Source organism: Callorhinus ursinus, unplaced genomic scaffold, assembly GCF_003265705.2.
Source record: "Callorhinus ursinus isolate GAN/ISIS: 27379988/994484 unplaced genomic scaffold, GSC_fseal_2.0 scaffold32, whole genome shotgun sequence".
NCBI classification, from domain to species: domain Eukaryota; kingdom Metazoa; phylum Chordata; class Mammalia; order Carnivora; family Otariidae; genus Callorhinus; species Callorhinus ursinus.
This window is the reverse complement of record NW_027397094.1, coordinates 12719566-12738550: the sequence shown is the minus strand read 5'-3', so window position 1 is coordinate 12738550 and position 18985 is coordinate 12719566. Positions and strand designations below refer to the sequence as shown.

The 18985-nt window shown below is 41.4% G+C and overlaps 1 protein-coding gene across 3 annotated transcripts in view; it reads left to right on the top strand.

The window, feature by feature from the left end:
- Positions 1-3313: 3313 nt before the first annotated feature.
- TBCE (tubulin folding cofactor E) overlaps positions 3314-18985 on the top strand; it is a 70319-nt gene continuing 54647 nt past the window's right edge. Inside the window, exon 1 of one of the 3 annotated variants that reach the window (XR_003204181.2) lies at positions 3314-3757. The gene's annotated coding sequence lies outside the window, so the exon portion shown is untranslated. Of the gene's footprint in view, positions 3758-3979; positions 4128-18985 lie in introns of those variants that run through there. The other 2 variants (XM_025850806.2, XM_025850808.2) reach the window with 2 other exon arrangements.

The following is an 18985-nucleotide window of genomic DNA, read 5'->3' as shown; positions in this document are numbered from 1 at the left end:
GAAAGAGAGAGAGAACTTGAGTGCTTGTGCTCAAGTGTGGGGGAGGGGCAGAGGGAGAGAATCTTCAAGCAGAATCCCCACCCCCACCCCCACCCCCACCCCCACCCCTACCCCGGTCAGCAAGAAAGCTGACTCAGGGCTCAATCCCACAACCCATGAGATCATGACTTGAGCCGAAACTAAGAGTCCGATGCTCAACTGACTGAGCCACTCAGGCACCTCTCAGCTTTTTTTATTTGTTTGTTTTATGTATTTATTTATTTTTAACTTTGCTGGATCCTTCTTATCTTGCAGCTATCAGTTCAAATACCGTCTCTCTCTCTCTCTCTTTTTTTTTTTAACTTGAAAGAGAGAGAGAGCACAAGCCGGGGGGGAGGCAAAGGGAGAGGGAGAAGCAGGCTCCCCGCTCAGCAGGCAGCCCGACGTGGGGCTCGATCCCAGGACCCTGGGATCATGACCTGAGCTGAAGGCAGATGCTTAACCAACTGAGCCACCCAGGCGCCCCAGTTCAAATACAATTTTGAACAACCTTTACCTTCCTACTTTACCTTACAACCTTTACCTTCCTACTCTAAGTTGGTTACATCTTATTATAGCACCCTCTATTTCCTTTATTGCACTTAGCACAATCTGAAATTATTGGTTTTATTTATGTATCATCTGCCTCATGCCATTAGAATATAAATGTACCAGGACTGGAACACTGCATCCCTTTCTCACTGCTAGATCTCCAATGCCTGGAAAACAGTATTTGGTGCAGAGCTGGCACTCGCTAAATATTTACTCAAGGCACCAATGATGAGATTCAAAAGGGATTCCATTGCAAATATTCAGTATTTTAAGTTTGAGCTTTTTTCTATAATGTTTTAAATACAACTTTTATTTTTATTTATTTAATTTATTTTTAAAGACTTTATTCACCTATTTGAGAGAGAGAGAGCAAGCAGGGGGAAGGAGCAGAGGGAGAGGGACAAGCAGACTCATCGCTGAGCATGAAGCCTGAATCAGGGCTCTATCTTACAACCCCTAGACCACGACCCTAGCGGAAATCAAGAGTTGGGAGGATGCTCAACTGACTAAGCCACCCAGGCATCCCTTAAATACAACTTTTACAACAAAGGGTGAGAATTAATCCTATCAACCTATGCCATAGAGAAATCAAGGGATAGGGCGACTGAAGAATCATCTCGGTGATTTGAAGTCACTCGTGAAGCCAGAAGTCCAGGCTGAAAGGGATAAAAGTGAGAAGGAGGTGAGGAATGAGAGGCAGGAGGTATACACGTCTTTGAGGGAAAGATTTAGCAAAGTAAGTACTTCAAGTAGGTAACATAGTTGAGGCAGCAGTGTACGGCATAAATGTGACAAGAAAAGGACTGAAGGCAAAAGGATCATTATTTCACTCTTGATAAAACTGGGCAAATATTGTCACAATTTAGTGGAGACAAGAAAATATTTTACAAAGAAAAAGATTCATGCTTCCTGTGTCTTGTGGTGGGGTGGTCTGAATTTGGCGGATGCCAAACAATTTTCTAGAACAGTGGTTTTTCTCTGCCAAAAGGCAATTTTATTTATTTTATTTATTTTATTATTTTATTTTTTAAAGATTTTTTTATTTATCAGAGAGAGAGAGAGAGAGAGAGAGAGAGAGACAGAGGCAGGCAGAGGGAGAAGCAGGCTCCATGCTCAGCAAGGAGCCTGATGCGGGACTCGATTCCAGGACCCTGGGATCATGACCTGAGCCGAAGGCAGACGCTTAACCGACTGAGCCACCCAGGTGTCCCCAAAAGGGAATTTTAAAACCTTCAGGTTAAAAAGTCCACAGCTCTTTTTAGGGCACATATGAATGTCAGTAAATCATTTGCCTTTATTCTGATTCAGTTTTTGTCTAAGTTAGGGTTAAAAGTGTCCTCCAACCTTCATGAGTGCAAGAAGCTTGGTCAAAATAAACAGTGATAAAGCCCATGAAAGACAAACCTATAGTCTAACAAAGTCAGGTTTATTATTTTTTTAAAAGATTTTATTTATTTATTTATTTGAGAGAGCGAGAATGAGAGAGAGAGAGAGAGCGCGCGCACATGAGAGGGGGGAGGGTCAGAGGGAGAAGCAGACCCCCCCGCTGAGCAGCAGGGAGCCCGATGCGGGACTCGATCCCGGGACTCCAGGATCATGACCTGAGCCAAAGGCAGTCGCTTAACCAACTGAGCCACCCAGGCGCCCACAAAGGTTTATTAACTGGCTGAAACAAGTGAGACCACAACACCAGAGCAACTGGGGAAGTCTAACTAAAAAAAAGGTGGGGAAGAGACAGGGATAGCACAGGATTGGTTGGAGTATAGGTAAGAATTAGGGAGGCTCTTGTCTGGGCTGTGAAGCAGACTCTAAGGTCTAGAATCCTTGACAACTACAAAGTTAAAATAAATATGGAATGTTATATCTGAAAACCCCTTATGTGAAGCTCTATACCTAGGCTGGGAACGTGTCAAAATGATCCACATGGCTCAGCTCAGCCAGGCAGGAGAGGGATGTTCCTTTCTTACTGACAGGATTTCAAACAACAAAGCTCCTGAAAGTTTGTTCTAGGGAGCAAGGTTTTTCATCCTGTATCCTTTCATTAATCAACAAAAGCAGTTTTTACAGGTTCACATGGGTATCTATCTCATGTACTGAAATTCTTCTCAACTTTAATAGCATGAATGCTACCTCCCTGAGTTTTTATTCAATTTCCCCTCGGGTGGGTGAAAGGCCTCCTATTTTCAACTAGTGAGAACAACATCACAGGTACTGTGTGCTTTAATCACCATTGCTAAAAGTTTATTTGTGTCATCTCATTTGATCCTCACAACAAACCAGTTGATCCATTGAGCTAGTTACATAGGAGAATACTGAGGCTTAGAAAGTAACATGCCTATGGAATTTGCTCTATTATTGTATTTACTTTTATTCTGCCTTATGTTTTACCTAATTTATTATTATTATTATTATTTTTAGCTTTTGAGGCATCAACACTTTTTTTTTTCTTTCTTTATTTAAAGATTTTATTTGACAGAGAGAGACACAGCGAGAGAGGGAACACAAGCAGGGGGAGTGAGAGAGGGAGAAGCAGGCTTCCCGCTGAGCAGGGAGCCCGATGTGGGACTCGATTCCATGACCCTGGGACCATGACCTGAGCCGAAGGCAGACACTTAACCGACTGAGCCACCCAGGCGCCCCTATTTTTATTTTTTTTTAAAGATTTTTATTTTTTTTTAATTTACTTGAGAGAGAACATGAGAGAGAGAACACAGAGGGAGAAGCAGACTCCCAGCTGAGCAGGGAGCCCGATGCGGGACCTGATCCCAGGCGAAGGCAGACGCTCAGCCCACCGAGCCACCCAGGCGCCCCTCAACACTGTTTTTTTCTCTGTGACGACACGCTTTGTGCGTGGTAGACTCTGAATAAACATGGTACTGAAAAACAAGTAAACCAGAACATGCACGGTCATTGGGTCGTTCTGACATCCTGAGTTTGCGGGAATCAGCTATGTAGGACAGGGGCCGAGAGCCTGCCCAAGTTTGGGTGGAAGAACCTAACATCTCTCCGCTCCCAACACCCTCGCCTATTACGTTCACGCCTGAGCTCCAGCGGCCGCAGCTCATGCCACGGAGGCGGGACTTCCTGTCTCCCTAAAGAAACATTTCCGGCCAAAGCCGGAAGCTTCGCTGCGGACCGGCGCGTGCGAGGGTCGCGGCTCCGACCACCCGGGCTAGCCGCGGGGCAGGTGAGCTTCGGAGGGGCTGCGGGGCTGCGGGAGCCAAGCGTTGGTGGCTGGCCTGTGGCCGGGGCGTCACCCTGCAGTGCTTCGCTCCTTCTGTCCTCTCCTAGAAACTTCTCAGGTTGTCAGAGTTGGGCGTTGCCTGCTCCCTGCAGCCCCGACTAGACCCAGACTCGCCGGCTGGAAGGGAGTCCGGGCGGGCGGGGGCCCCAGCTCGGGCCGCGGGCGAGGGAGCGGGACCCGCAGAGCGGCCCAGCACTTTGCGTAGAAGCCTTGCTGGCGTGTCACTTCGGAAGAGGGAAATTGCTCAGGCTAGAGAAACGGCCCTGAAGTTCCAAATCACTTAACATCTCTGACGGAGGAGAAATAACGTGAAGTAGGTGCAGAACATTGAACATTTTGAAATAGTTAATTACCACCAGCTGGGGATTGGTCTAAGTTGTGGGTGGGTCCATACGAGGGCGTGACATCCCTGTCCCCGAAGGAACAACAGTCTCGGGAAGTGTCGGGAAGACAGGGTTCACAAATGCTAAACTGTTAAAGAAAGAGGAGATTAAGAGAGCCGACTTCTCCTCCGTCTGACATTAGTATAGCAAGGCCGCTGTCATTTGATATTTGTCTCAACGTTCCCCATCATTTTACTTTTAATCTTTCTCTATGCTTTTATAAACAGCATATCGCTGGGGATTTTTAAAAATCCAAGTCGACAGGCTCTGCCTTTTGACTGGCAGGTTTTTGTACTTATTCATTGTCATTACTGAGGTATTTGTTCAGGCCCAAACTTTTGGAGTCATCCATGACTCATCTCTTTCACACCACACATAGAATTTATCAGCAGATCCTGTGCCCTTCGCCTTCAGAGTCTGTTCAGACTCCCAAGCTTTTCTCATCACTTCCACTAGTCCAATTTACAGCTTGTCTTTCACCTGGATTACTGCCATAGCCGCCTAACTAGTCTGCTTTTTCTCCTTAGTCTCTTTTCATCACAGCATCTAAAATGATCCTCTTAAAAAAAAAAAAAATTATTATTGCCCTCCTTTCAAAAAATCCTGCAGGGACTACCCATTTCACTCAGAGTAAAAGCCAAAGTTGGTAGAGTGGCCCCCGAGGTCCTGTGTGATCCCCTCCTGTTTTACCTCTGATCTCATCTCTTGCTACTGCTCCTCTTTATTCTCTGGCCTCCTCAAGCACATCCCAGCCTCAGGATATTTGCAGTTGGGGTTCCTTTGCCTGGAATGCTCTCCCCCCATCTGTGTACATGGTTTAATCCCTTAACTCCCTCATATTTTTTGGAATATTAGCTTCTCAGTGAGGTCTTCCCCCACGTAGCCTTCCCTTACATCTCCATTGTAGTCATTGTCATTGTGCTTACCATCATTTGACATGCCATGTGGTTTATTCATTTGTCTGGTTTATTGTGTTTCCCCCACGAGGATAGAATCTTCCTGAGGGCAGATATTTTTGTATGTTTTGTTAACTGCTGTATTCCTCGTGCCTAAAACAGTATCTGGCTTTTGGTAGATTTTCCATAATGTAACTGTTGAATGAATGGATTTGGACTTTTTCTACCATCTTACACTTGATACTTTGATTTTTTTCCCCTCCTTTCTTGCCTTTTTTGGATTGAGGTTTGATCTTGTTTTTTCTTTTCATTTTTTCTTTTCTACTTCTTTGGAAGATCTGTTACTCTGTACTCTGTTTCTGTACTTATAGGGCTAACTTTTTAATTTTTAATTTAGTCATGCATACTTAATTGAATCTAATTCAATCTTAAGTGAATCTTAACCCTGCAGCACAATATTGTTTTCACCTTTTACTGATTTTAAACAGGCTTCTTGGATCATCTCAATACTTATTTTTGTAAGGTGTAAATGTTCAACAATAAAACTAGAGTTGTTACTATTTTCTGGTGGTTTTGATTTTTTCTTTTTGATTATTTTTTTAAAGATTTTATTTATTTGAGAGAGAGAGAACACGAGTGGGGGGCGAGAGGGGGCAGGAAGGTCAGAGGGAGAGGGAGAAGCAGGCTCCCCCCTGAGTAGGGGCTTAACCCAGGATCCTGAGATCATGACCTGAGCCCAAGGCAGCCGCTTAACCGACTGAGCCACCCAGGTGCCCCTTCTGTTTGATTTATTAAAGTCAGTTTATCATACACTTTAATAGAATATTTGTTGTATACTTAGCACTTCAGAGTTTGTTTTTTAAAAAGTATATGGTACTTTTCCTGCTTTAGCATTTTGCTGGGAAATATGCAAGCGAGTCCACTAGAAAACAATATGGCAGACAGTAAGTATGCAATGAATATAACCCAGAGAGTGAAACTAATAATACACTATATGTTAACTAACTTGAATTTAACTTGAAAAAAAAAACCATGGCCCAGAGAGTAAATAGGGTCTACCGGAAAGGAGAAACATCATGGTTTGCCAATTATTAGGAATGGCTGGGATAAATTTGTGGAGGAGTGGTTTGGAGAGATTTGCTGGTATTTAAAAGTGTGTAGAGAAAGGGCACAAAGTTATTGATTAATCTTATTCGCATTCATACAGTTTTGTCATAAAAATCGTGGGTTTGGTGTAGATTTTAGTTATTGGTGTTTTAGAGAGAAGGAGTGCTTTTGGCCTCTTAGGAAATGCTTAAAGCTTTTTGGAGGACCTACTTAAATATGAGACAATTCAGTTTGGGAAGGCTAAGAATCTGTGAGGCTGTAGTACAACTTGGAGACGGGCTTTGACATTTAGCATAAAAAGACAGCAAAGACATTATGGTAAGTGAAATAAGCCAGTCACAAAGACAAATACTGTTTGATTCCACTTATATGAGATACCTCGAGTAGTCAAGTTCATAAAAACAAAGTGGGGGCTGGGGAGAGAGGGTTATGGGAGTTGTTGAATGGGTATAGAGTTTCAATTTGGCTGGATGAGGTTTTGGTTATTGGTTGCGCAAGAATGTGAATATATCTAATGCTACTGAATTCTACACTTAAAAATGGTTAAGATGATAAATTTTATGCGTATTTTACCACAACTAAAAACACTTCAAAAAGAACAGATTTTTAAAACAGCATTTGTTTAAAACTGTGCTAAATAATGGGCGCCTTGCTGGCTCATTTGGTAGGGCATGTGACTCTTGATCTTGGGGTTGTGAGTTTGAGCCCCGCATTGGGGGTAGAACTTGCTTTAAAAAAAATTGGGCTAAATACTTGGAAGTTGTCACATTTTGGGGTGGTAATTTTTTTTTCAAGATTTTATTTATTTGGCAGAGAGAAAACAAGTAGGCAGAGAGGCAGGGAGAGGGAGAAGCAGGCTCCTCGCCGAGCAGGGAGCCCGATGTGGGGCTCGGTCCCAGGACCCTGGGACCACGACCTGAGCGAAGGCAGCCACTCAGGCGCCCCTTGGGTGGTAATTTTTTTTTTTTTTATTTATTAGAGAGAGACAGAGAGAGAGAGAGAGAGAGAGACAGGACGAGGGGGGGGGGAGGGGAAGAGGCAGAGGGAGAAGCAGGCTCCCTGCTTATCAGGGAGCCGGGATGGGGGGCTCGATCCCAGGACCCTGGGCTCATGACCTGAGCCGAAGGCAGACGCTTAACCGACTGAGCCACCCAGGTGCCCTAACTTACTGCAATTAAACTTCCCATGTCAGCTACTGTTATTCTGAATTTGTGATATATTTCTTTGGATTTATGGAATATTTTCCCCTTATCTAAATATAGAATCTAATTTATGATGTTAACAATCTTAATCATTAAGAGATCTTAATGGCCACATTTACGTTGAGCACTTCTACACATAAAAACTCGTTGAATTCTCACAACAGCCCTGTGAAGTAGGTCCTAATACCATCTACATTTTACAAAGATGAGAAAACTGAGACACAGATTGGATTATCCAGTGTCCTATAACTAGCATGTAGTGGACAAGGTTGAATTTCTCTCCAGCAGACTGGCTGCCTATAATGTCCGTATTACATAGGAACAAATATCTTAATTCTTTCAGTCGAGGGAGAAAGAAACTGCTCAAACTCATGTAAACAAAAGAAAGACTTTACTGGTTCATTTAACTGGGCTAATGAAAGGCTTTAGGCATAGTTGGATCAACTCCACTTTCTTTTTTGGCCTTATTTTCAGACAGATTTTTCCAAATAGTGGCAGAGGTACCTCTCAGCTATTCCAGGTTTAAGTGGTCCTTTTGTTTTAAGGTCTTGGGAAAGAGAGATGGATCCTCTCTTCAAGAGCCCATGTCATTTTCTAAAAGACTGACTCTCCTTGGGTTAGGATCTTTACATGTGGACCAGTTGCTATATGCAAGGAAATGGAGGTGAGGAGTCATCATATTGGCTGTCCCGGGCCATGTGTCCACTCCTGTAGTGGGTAAGTGACAGCCCACCAGGCGGAGAGAGTGCACTTCCCACAAGGGTTAGCTGCTGGGCTGAAAAGGCGGAAAATAGGTGAGAACTGTTTTGATGGTATAGATCGAACTCTTGCTCTTTGTTCAGGTGCCTTTGCCAGGTGACTTTCCCAGTGGATTCTTCCGCTTTTAAACAATAACAGTCATTTTTAGAAGAATTTTTAGAAGAGTTAAAGAAATTGTTAACATTTTGAATGAATATTGTGCAGTTAAGATAAGGAAAATGAAAGCATGTGCTATATGTTGGAGACTTACCACCAAACTCCTCTCATGTCATCAAAGTTTCTTTGATTCTTTATCTAGGATAAAGACCTTTAGCAGTCTGATAAATCTTGGGAGCACTTTAGAATTTTTTTAAGATTTTATTTTTAAGTAATCTCTACACCCAATATGGAGCTTGAACTCAAAAGCCCGAGATCAAGAGTCACACACTCTACCGACTGAGCCAGCCATAAAAAAAGTGTGTGTGTTTTTTTTAAAGAATTTATTTATATATTAGAGAGAACGCGAGAGAGCACAAGTGGGGGAGGGGCAGAAGGAGAGGATAAGCATACCCCCTGTTGAGCAGGGAGCCTGACATGGGGCTCAATCCCAGGACCCTGAGTTCATGACCTGAGCCGAAGGCAGACACTTGATTGAGCTGCCCAGGTGTCCTAAAGTGTTTTTAAATACAGAAAATACATAGGATTTCATGTAAAGAACTTATAAAACTCAGCACCCCAAACCCAAATAATCCAGTTAAGAAATGGGCAGAAGATATGAATAGACATTTTCCAAAGGACATCCAGATGGCTAACAGACACATGAAAAGATGCTCAACATCACTCACTATCAGGGAAATACAAATCAAAACTGCAATGAGATATCACCTCACACACACCAACAGGTGTTGGTGAGGATGTGGAGAAGGGGGAACCCCCTTGCACTGTTGTTGGGACTGCAAACTGGTGCAGCTACTGTAGAAAACAGTATGGAGATTCCTCAAAAGGTTAAAAATAGAACTACACTATGATCCAGCGATTGCACTACTAGGTATTTACCAAAGGATACAAAAATACAGATTCAAAGGGAGTATATGTATCCCAATGTTCATAGCAGCAGCATCAACAATAGCCGAATTGTGGGAAGAACCGAAATGTCCATCAACTGATGAGTGGATAAAGAAGATGTGGCATATGTATGCAATAGAGTATCAGCCATAAAAAAGAAGGAAATCTTGCCATTTGCAACCATGTGGGTGGAGCTAGAGAGTATAATGCTAAGCGAAACAAGTCAAGAGAAGGACAAATACCATATGAATTCACTTGTGTGTAATTTAAGAAAAAAACAAACAAACATAGGGGGAAACAAAAGAGGAAGATCAAGAAACAGACTCTTAATTATAGGGAACACACTGATGGTCACCAGAGGGCAGGTGGGTGGGGGATGGGTGAAATAGGTGATGGGGATTAAGGGGGGCACCTGTGATGAGCACCGGGTCTTGTATGGAAGCGCTGAATCACCAAATTCTGCACCTGAAACTAGTATTACACCATATGTTAACTAACTGGAATTTAAATAAAAACTTGGGGGTGGGGGTAGAAAATACCTAAGATTTCAGTTGAAATCCAGTTATGTGAAATAAAGTTATCAAAATACTTAAAAATTGTAATATCATGTGTTCATTAATATATTAAATGACAAAAATCTAGTGGCAGGTCTAATATTGTAATTTTGAAATAGTGATGCATGTTACTTATATCTTGAGATATCTGTAATAGCTGCAGTGTGATATAAAATATGTGTGGTTGGGCGCCTGGGTGGCTCAGTTGGTTGCGCGTCTACCTTCGGCTCAGGTCATGATCCTGGAGCCCCAGGATCGAGTCCCGCGTTGGGCTCCCTGCTCAGCAGGGAGTCTGTTTCTCCCTCTGACCTTTCTCCCTCTCATGCTCTCTCTACTATTCTCTCTCTCTCTCTCAATAAATAAATAAAAATCTTAAAAAAAAACTATTTAAAAAAAATAAAATATGTGTGGTCACAGGTGCTACTAATCCAACTGATTTTTTGGCCTATGTGCACAATTTTGGAAAATGCTAAATTTCAGTGAGAAGTTAATGAATATCTTCAGTTAGAAGATACCTTGAGAACCTATGGACTTAGGGTAAAAAATATCTCACTTAGGCTCTGTCCAGGTAATCCGTCCAGTACTCCAACTACCTGATGAGAGTGAGGTCTCACTCAGTTCTTGTTAGTTGGCCCTGATCCCCAGTTGCATGACTTGTACTATGTTTCTTTGACGAGGCTTCCTAGATGCAGTCTGGGTTTCTGAGAAGTGTCCACTTGGACTGTCCCTTATTGTGTTCCCAGTTTTTGGGAGATCCATCTATGTTTTCTTGAACCCATTAATACCAGATATTAACCTTGACCTCCCTTAAGTCTGAATTTCTGGTGGTCACGATTTAACCACTTAGATATATTCCCTCCCATCTTTTTTTTTTTTAAGATTTTATTTATGTATTTGAGAGAGAGAGAGAGCGTGCACGCATGAGAGGGTGTGGGGAGAGGGGGAGGCGGAGGGGGAGAGGGAGAGACAGAGAATCCCAAATGGAGTCCACGCTGAGCACAGAGCCAGACGTGTGGTTTGATTTCACAATCCGGTGTCCCAATTAAAGCTGAAGCAAATCAAAACTCTACAAAACTTAAAATATTGGGAATTAAATTTCGTATTATTTTTCAAATTGTGCTAAAATACAGATAACATTGACCATCTTAATTTTTTTTTAAGATTTTATTTTTAAGTAATCTCTACCTCCAGAGTGGGGCTTGAACTCACAGCCCTGAGATCAAGAGTGGCATACTCCACTGACTGAGCCAGCCAGGCGCCCCAGACCATTTTAAGTAATCTCTACCTCCAGAGTGGGGCTTGAACTCACAACCCTGAAATCAAGAGTGGCACTCTCCACCGACTGAGCCAGCCAGGTGCCCCAGACCATTTTAACAATTTTTAAGTGTGCTACAGTTCAGTAGTGTTAAGTACATTCACATTGTTGCGCAACCATCACCACCATCTGTCTCCAGAACTCCTTTCATTTTGCAAAACTGAAACTCTTAGCCATTAAACAACACTTTCCCCCTCCCCACAGCCCTTGACAACCACAATTCTACTTTCTCTATGAATTTGACTACTCTAGGTACTTCTTTTAAGTGGACTCATACAGTATTTGTCCTTACTGGCTTACTTCACTTAACATGGTGTCCTCAGGGTTCATCCATGTTGTAGCATGTGGCAGAATTCCCTTTCTTTTTAAGGCTGAATAATATTCCATTGTATGCATACACCACATTGATATTTGGGTTAGTTCCATCTCTTGGGTCTTTGTGAATAATAGCACTGTGAACATGGTTGTAAAGTATCTGCTTGTGTCCTTCCTCTCAGTTCTTTTCAAATATTTGAGGAATTATGTAGTCATTTCGTCATGAAGAACATATAGGAAACCATTTAGATTTTATTTATTTATTTATTTTTTAAAGATTTTATTTATTTTTTGACAGAGCGAGAGAGGGAACACAAGCAGGGGGAGTGGGAGAGGGAGAAGCAGGCTTCCTGCCAAGCAGGGAGCCCGATGCGGGGCTCAATCCCAGGACCATGACCCGAGCCGAAGGCAGACGCCCAACGACTGAGCCACCCAGGCGCCCCACCATTTAGATTTTAAAAACAGATTATGAGAAAGATCAATAAACCAATAGGAAAATGGGTAAAGGATGTGAACAGTTAGTTCATAGAAAAGGGAATCAAAATGAATAGATGCTCAGCTTCCTTAATAAAAGAAAATGTAAGTAAAATGTGTATTTCACTTAGCAGACTGACAATTAACCAAAAATGTGTTAATATTTTGTGAAGGGCAATGTGGTGATACAGGGGCTCATAGAGTGCTGATAGGACAGTAAATTGGCACAGCCACTAAAAAGGGACATTTGTTATTACCTATCAACATTAAAAATGCACATACCCTTTGACTTAGCAATACCCGCTTTGAGAATGTTTCTTACAGATATTTTTGCACAGCTATAAAAAAATAAATGAGCAGGTTTGGTCTTTGCAGTATTATTTGTAGTAGCAAAAACTTGGGAGTAACTGAAGTCCATCAGTTTGAAGACTGGTTAAATCATGGTGAATCTATACAAATACTATGGAGCCAGAAAACATTTAAAAGCTCCTGACATGGCTGTGGATAAATTTCCAGGTTATATTACTGAATGAAAATGTAAGGAACAGAACCACATATATACGTATGGTATCATTTGTGTAAAGAAAGAAGGAAAATACCGGCATGTATAAACATAAAATGGGTATGGAAGTATATATAAGGTACTAATAAAGCTGTTGCCAGCAGGAAGAGATAATGACTAGCGGGAGTGGAAGGGAAACTTTCAGTGTATTCCTTTTTATACTTTTGAGTATCATTTATTTAAAAAATTCAGTGAGATATGCCTAGAAAAATACGAGGATTACTGAAATGGAAAAAGAGACCATCTAGCCAGTGACTTTCAGGCACTTGAGTAGACTTTTTTTTTTTTTTAAAAGATTTTATTTATTTATTTGACAGACACAGCGAGAGAGGGAACACAAGCAGGGGGAGTGGGAGAGGGAGAAGTGGGCTTCCTGCGGAGCAGGGAGCCCGAGGTGGGACTCGATCCCGGGACTCCAGGATCATGACCTGAGCCGAAGGCAGTCGCTCAACCAACTGAGCCACCCAGGCGCCCTTGAATAGACTTCTTAAGAAAAATATTAGTAAGGTTGAGCCTCAAAATCAACTTGTGAAAAAATGTGAACACAAGAAAAGAAGCTTTTGGGATCGATCTAGACTAAAAAGTAGTACAAGAGAGCCTACTCCTTGGGTGTACTAGTATATGTCTTGTAACTTTAAATCCTGAATATTTTGAAACATAGGAAACACCCAGATACTGGTTGCCTTTATTTAATGATTGTTAATATTTTGGCACCTTTGCGTCATCTTTTAAAAATATATTTAATGTAGCATAAGAGAGGACAGAAAAGTAGCAGATTGTAGCAATTTCTTATGCTTTGTCATTTCTGTGGAGAATGATTTCCTGTCTTGGCCAAAAAAAAAAAAAATCTAGTTAAAAGCATGTTGAAGATAAGAGATAGGATAGCATTTGGCCATTTTGAATTAGTCTGCATTCTAGGGGCACCTGGGTGGCTCTGTCAGTTAAGCCTTTGGCCCAGGTCACGATCTCAGGGTCCTGGGATCGAGCCCCGCGTCCGTAGCAGGCTCCTAGCTCAGCAGGGAGTCTGCTTGTCCCTCTTCCTCTGCCCTCCCAACACACGCATGCGTGTGTTATATACAAATAAATAAGTACATCTTTGAATTAGTCTGCATTCCAAGAGAAATTACATCTAGAAATTTATGAAAGAACTGGCAAATACAATTGCAAAAATTCCTGTTCATAATCTTTAAGGAGTAACAAACAAGGGGAACTAGAACTTCCAGGAAAGATGTTTTGTGAACATTTAGAAAAGCAGTAATTCTAAGGAGCCAGGAAGAGTTTAGTGAGTCTTGGCTAAATTTACCTTGTTTGTCTTTTGGATTGTAATTCCCTGGCAAGCCAGGGAAATTTGTAGAGAGCAGTGCATCATTTCCTTTCACTTTTCATCATCTTTCCTTTCCTCCTGCCTCATTATTGTTAATAAAACAAATAATAGCTATTCCTTCCAAATATAACTCATACAACTCAGAGGTGTGTAAGTTAAAGAGTAAAGAGATCCCTTCCCTCACCCCACTCCTCTGACTGACAGCATACTCTGGGTCTGACGGTGGGGTTTGATTTTAGGGGAGCATTTCACAAAGCTCATGACATTCTTGCATGTGAACTGGATAATAGGAGGGCTTGTAACTAAAACGTTTTACCCACAATTTGTGTGAGTTCTGTCTTTGGTCAGGGTCATATATATATATGGGTCATACACATATACACACACACATGTTTTGTTTTTGATCATAGAAAAATTGGACAGGACAGAACTGGGAGAGATAATTAATGTTGGATTGTTTAATGTTTAATATATATAAATGTAAAGTCCTACCTTTACACATGTTACCACGTGTTAAGTCCTACTTCAATAATTAGTTGCACAAAGGGTATCTGGGTCAGCGTACAACTCTTGATCTCGGGGTCGTGAGTTCAAGCCCCACATTAGGTGTAGAGATTACTTGAAAAATAAATAAATGAGCTGTATAGGATAGTATAGGATAGAGAAGACCTGATTTGAAAGTTCTTCATGGGAATTCCTAAGACTTTATAGAGACAAGTAAACAAGTAGATTTTCTCTTAGTGTCATTGTCAGTATTTAACTTTTTTGTTTTGTTTTGTTTTGGATGGATGGTTTGGCCATGGCTTTTGCAAATCTTAAATATATTTATTTACTTTGAATAATTGTCTCAAGAATTTTTCCCAAGGAAATACTTCAAAGGACAAGAATAATTTAAACATGAAGATGTTTTTAGCTGTTTTCTTTGGGATAGTAAACAATGGAAACATATAGCAATAGAGAAATGATTAAGTAACTTGTATCTACAGGTCAACATTAAAGAGATTAATATGATTCTGTGGCTATATGGAAAAATGTTCACACTGTTAATAAAAGAAGTAGAACAGAAATTACATATCTATTTCAATTGTAAGAACATTCTATTCACATTGTAATGAAAATCGAAAAAGACATTAAAACTAGTGAAAACTGGGATGCCTCCGTTGCTCAGTCGGTTAAGCGTCTGCCTTCGGCTCAGGTCATGATCCTGGGGTCCTGAGATCAAGTCCCGCATCGGGCTCCCTGCTCTGCAGGGAGTCTGCTTCTCCCTCTGCCTGCCACTCCCCCTGCTTGTGCTCTCTCTCTCTTTCTGACAAATAACTAAAATCTTTTTTTTTAAAGATTTTATTTATTTATTTGATAGAGAGAGACACAGTGAGAGAGGGAACACAAGCAGGGGGAGTGGGAGAGGGAGAAGCAGGCTTCCCATGGAGCAGGGAGCCCGATGCGGGGCTTGATCCCAGGACCCCGGGATCATGACCTGAGCCGAAGGCAGACGCTTAACGACTGAGCCACCCAGGCGCCCCAATAACTAAAATCTTAACCAACTGAGCCACCCAGGCGCCCCCCAATAACTAAAATCTTAAAAAAAAACTAGTGAAAACAATTAGCGTAATTATAGTTAAATTTAAGCATTTAAATATTTTTACGTTTGAATCTTTATTTTTTTTTTTAAAGATTTTAGTTATTTATTTGTGAGAGGGAGAGAGAGCACAGAGGGAGAGTGAGGGGGAGAAACAGACTCCCCACCGAGCTGAGAGCCTGCCATGGGGCTCCACCCCAGGACCCTGAGATCATGACCTGAGCTGAAGGCAGACGCCTAACCCACTGTGCCACTGAGGCGCCCCTGAATCTTTATTTTTATTATTTATTTTAAAAATTATTTTGAGTATAGTTGATACACAGTAGTACATTAGCTTCAGGTATACAACATTGTGATTCAATTTTTTTATACATTATGCTATGCTCACCACAAGTGTAGCTACCGTCTGTCACCACAGAAGGCTATTATGATGTCATTGACTGTACTCCCTATGCTGTGCCCTCTAGTCCTGACTTACTCATTCCATAACTGGAAAACTATATCTTCCATGTTGCCCCCCCTCCGCCCCCGGCGAACATCAGTTCTCTGTATTTAAGGTCTGATTCAGCTCTTTGTTTGTTTATTCATTTTTTTTTGTAGATTCCACATATGAGTGAAATTGTATGGTATTGGTCTTTTTCAGTCTGACTTAATTTCACTTAGCTTAATACCCTCTAGATACATCTATGTTGTTGCAAATGGCATAATCCCACTTTTTTTTTATGACTGCATACATTCATTGTGTGTGTGTGTGTGTGTGTGTGTGTGTGTGTGTGTGTGTGTCTACACACACCTTTCTTCCTTATCCATTCGCCTATCAGTGGACACCTAGGTTGCTTCTACATCTTGGTTATTGGAATTACTTCGAGGGTGCATATGATGTAAGAAGGATGTTAGGGTTTGAAGCCAATGTCCAGGAAAGAATTCTTGAGATGTCGTTGGTGCAAAACGGGGTTTTATTAAAGCTTGGGGACAGGACCCGTGGGCAGAGAGCTACACTGGGGTCATGAGGAGTGGCTGATTATATACTTTCAGGTTGAGAGGGGGTTCGGGAAAGCATAAGTCTAAGGGATTTTGGAAGCAGGGTTTCTAGGACCTTGAGGGGCTAGCTATTGTTAGGATAAGGTCATTTATTAATGTTTGGAAAAACCTGAGTCATGAGACCCTTCAAATGTATATCGGAGGGTCATATGCTTGGGGGATGACTGCCAACAGGTATCTTGGGGGGTAGAGATAAAGGAAGTTTCCAAAAGAATTTTTATATGTTAAAGTAGACTTACAGGATCCTGGGGGTCGGGCTAAGATTGCCTTTTGCCCTTAGCAAAGTATGAACATCGAGGCAGTTGAGTCCCTAGAGGAAGGTCACTCTGCCTATCTGCCTGTTTCAAGGACCTGTTAATGGGTTGTAAGTAGTAAGGAAATTTAATTTTTCTTTTGCCTTTGTTTTCCCACATCACATACATCTTTTCAAATTTTTATTGTTTTCATTTTCTTTGGGTAGATGCCCAGCACTGGAATTGCTGAGTCATATGGTAATTCTATTTTTAATTTTTTGAGGAAACTCCATACTGTTTTCCATGTGGCTGCACCAATTTACATTCCCACCAGCAATGCACGAGGGTTCCTCTCTCCACATCCTTACTGACACTTGTTATTTCTTATCTTTTTGATACTAGCCATTCTAACAGGTATAAGGTGATAGATATCTCATTGTAGTTTTGATTTGCATTTCCGTGATGATGAGTGATGTTGAGCATCCTTTCATGTATCTGTTGGCCATTTGTATGTCTTCTTTGGAAAAATATTTATTCAGGTCCTCTGCCCATTTTAATTGGATCATTTGTATTTTTGGTGTTGAGTTGTGTAAGTTCTCTGTGTATTTTGGATATTAACCCCTTATCAGATATATCATTTACAAATATTTTCTCCTATTCAGTAGGTTGCCTTTTGGTTTGTTGACTGTTTCCTTTGCTGTGCAGAAGCTTTTTATTTTGATGTAATCCCAATAGTTTATTTTTGTGTTTGTTTCCCTTGCCTCAGGAGACATATTTAGAAAAATGTTGCTAAGGCCGACGTCCAAGAAATTACTGCCTATGTTTTCTTCTAGGAGTTTTGTGGTTTCAGGACTCAATTTTGGTCTAATCTATTTTGAGTTTATTTTTGTGTATGGTGTAAGAAAGTGGTCCAGTTTCATTTTTGCATGTAGCTGTCCAGTTTTCCCAACACCATTTGTTGAGGAAACTTTTTCCCGTTGTATACTCTTGTCTCTTTTGTCATAGATTGATTAACCATATAAGCGTGGGTTTATTTCTGGGCTCTTTATTCTGTTCCATTGATCTAAATGTCTGTTTTTTGTGCCAGTACCACACTGTTTTGATTATTATAGCTTTGTAATATAACTTGAAATCTGGGATTGTGATACCTCCAGGCTTGTCTTTCTCAAGATTTGTTTGGTATTTTGGGGTCTTTTGTGGTTCCATACAAATTTTAGTATTGGTTGTTCTAGTTCTGTGAAAAATACAATTGGTATTTTGATAAGGATTTCATTGAATCTTAAACAGTTACTCTTTTTTTATGTTATGTTAATCACCATACATTACATCATTGGTTTTTTTTACTTTAAATTTTTTATTGTTATGTTAATCACTATACATTACATCATTAGTTTTTGATGTAGTGTTCCATGATTCATTGTTTGTGTATAACACCCAGTGCTCCACGCAGAACGTGCCCTCTTTAATACCCATCACCAGGCTAACCCATCCCCCCACCCCCTTCCCCTCTAGAACCCTCAGTTTGTTTTTCAGAGTCCATCGTCTCTCATGGTTCGTCTCCCCCTCCGATTTACTCCCCTTCATTCTTCCCCTCCTGCTATCTTCTTCTTCTTTTTTTTTTCTTAACGTATATTGCGTTATTTGTTTCAGAGGTACAGATCTGTGATTCAACAGTCTTGCACAATTCACAGCACTCACCATAGCACATACTCTCCCCAATGTCTCTCACCCAGCCACCCCCTCCCTCCCACCCCCCACCACTCTAGCAACCCTCAGTTTGTTTCCTGAGATTAAGAATTCCTCGTATCAGTGAGGTCATATGATACATGTCTTTCTCTGATTGACTTATTTCACTCAGCCTAACACCCTCCAGTTCCATCCACGTCATTGCAAATGGCAAGATCTCATTCCTTTTGATGGCTGCATAATATTCCATTGTGTATATATACCACATCTTCTTTATCCATTCATCTGTCGATGGACCTCTTGGCTCTTTCCACAGTTTGGCTATTGTTACATCATTAGTTTTTGATGTAGTGTTCCATGATTCATTGTTTGCGTATAACACCCAGTGCTCCATTCAGTACATGCCCTCTTTAATACCCACCACCAGGCTAACCTATTCGCCCCACCCTCCTCCCCTCTAGAACCCTCAGTTTGTTTCTCAGAGTCCATAGTCTCTCATGGTTCATCTCCCCCACCGATATCCCCCCCTTCATTTCTCTCTTCCTACTATCTTCTTTTTTAAACATATAATGTATTAATTGTTTCAGAGGTACAGGTCTGTGATTCAACAGTCTTACACAATTCACAGTGCTCTCCATAGCACATACCCTCCCCAGTGTCTATCACCCAGCCACCCCATCCCTCCCACCCCCCCAAC